Here is a 2,117-nt window from a genome sequence, read left to right as displayed (position 1 = left end):
TTTGGGTGGATTTTTCAATTTTTTTGGGGTGGTCACGAATTAAAGTCCTTTTCGCTCTAGGACGCTTAGTTTAGGAGATATGGGCAAAATAAGTTTTTCATATAAAAATTTAAATTTTTTTAGGTTTTGGGTGGATTTTTCAATTTTTTGGGGGTAGTCACGAATTAAAGTCCTTTTCGCTCTAGGACGCTTAGTTTAGGAGATATGGGCAAAAGAAGGTTTTCATATAAAAATTTAAATTTTTTTTAGGTTTTGGGTGGATTTTTCAATTTTTTTGGGGTGGTCACGAATTAACGTCCTTTTCGCTCTAGGACGCATATTTAAGGAGATATGGGTAAAAGAAGTTTTTCATATAAAAATTTAAATTTTTTTAGGTTTTGGGTGGATTTTTCAATTTTTTGGGGGTAGTCACGAATTAAAGTCCTTTTCGCTCTAGGACGCATATTTAAGGAGATATGGGCAAAAGAAGTTTTTCATATAAAAATTTCAATAATTTTAGGTTTTGGGTGGATTTTGCAATTTTTTGGGGGTGGTCACGAATCAAAGTCCTTTTCGCTCTAGGGCGCATATTTAAGGAGATATGGGCAAAAGAAGTTTTTCATATAAAAATTTCAATATTTTTAGGTTTTGGGTGGATTTTTCAATTTTTTGGGGGTGGTCACGAATTAAAGTCCTTTTCGCTCTAGGACGCATATTTAAGAAGATATGGGCAAAAGAAGTTTTTCATATAAAAATTTCAATAATTTTAGGTTTTGGGTGGATTTTTCAATTTTCTGGAGGTGGTCACGAATTAAAGTCCTTTTCGCTCTAGGACGCATATTTAAGGAGATATGGGCAAAAGAAGTTTTTCATATAAAAATTTCAATTTTTTTAGGTTTTGGGTGGATTTTTCAATTTTTTGGGGGTGGTCACGAATTAAAGTCCTTTTCGCTCTAGGACGCTTAGTTTAGGAGATATGGGCAAAAGAAGTTTTTCATATAAAAATTTCAATAATTTTAGGTTTTAGGTGGATTTTTCAATTTTTTGGAGGTGGTCATGAATTAAAGTCCTTTTCGCTCTAGGACGCATATTTAAGGAGATATGGGCAAAAGAAGTTTTTCATATAAAAATTTAAATTTTTTTAGGTTTTGGGTGGATTTTTCAATTTTTTGGGGGTAGTCACGAATTAAAGTCCCTTTCGCTCTAGGACGCTTAGTTTAGGAGATATGGGCAAAAGAAGTTTTTCATATAAAAATTTAAATTTTTTTAGGTTTTGGGTGGATTTTTCAATTTTTTGGGGGTGGTCACGAATCAAAGTCCTTTTCGCTCTAGGGCGCATATTTAAGGAGATATGGGCAAAAGAAGTTTTTCATATAAAAATTTCAATATTTTTAGGTTTTGGGTGGATTTTTCAATTTTTTGGGGGTAGTCACGAATTAAAGCCCTTATCGCTCTAGGACGCATATTTAAGGAGATATGGGCAAAAGAAGTTTTTCATATAAAAATTTCAATAATTTTAGGTTTTGGATGGATTTTTCAATTTTTTGGGGGTAGTCACGAATTAAAGTCCTTTTCGCTCTAGGACGCTTAGTTTAGGAGATATGGGCAAAAGAAGTTTTTCATATAAAAATTTAAATTTTTTTAGGTTTTGAGTGGATTTTTCAATTTTTTGGGGGTGGTCACGAATTAAAGTCCCTTTCGCTCTAGGACGCATATTTAAGGAGATATGGGCAAAAGAAGTTTTTCATATAAAAATTTTAATTTTTTTAGGTTTTGGGTGGATTTTTCAATTTTTTGGGGGTAGTCACGAATCAAAGTCCTTTTCGCTCTAGGGCGCATATTTAAGGAGATATGGGCAAAAGAAGTTTTTCATATAAAAATTTCAATAATTTTAGGTGTTGGGTGGATTTTTCAATTTTTTGGAGGTGGTCACGAATTAAAGTCCTTTTCGCTCTAGGAAGCATATTTAAGGAGATATGGGCAACAGAAGTTTTTCATATAAAAATTTCAATTTTTTTAGGTTTTGGGTGGATTTTTCAATTTTTTGGGGGTGGTCACGAATTAAAGTCCTTTTCTCTCTAGGACGCTTAGTTTAGGAGATATGGGCAAAAGAAGTTTTTCATATAAAAATTTCAATT

Source organism: Haematobia irritans, unplaced genomic scaffold (assembly GCF_050003625.1).
Source record: "Haematobia irritans isolate KBUSLIRL unplaced genomic scaffold, ASM5000362v1 scaffold_12, whole genome shotgun sequence".
NCBI classification, from domain to species: Eukaryota; Metazoa; Arthropoda; class Insecta; order Diptera; family Muscidae; genus Haematobia; species Haematobia irritans.
This window is presented reverse-complemented; position numbering follows the sequence as displayed.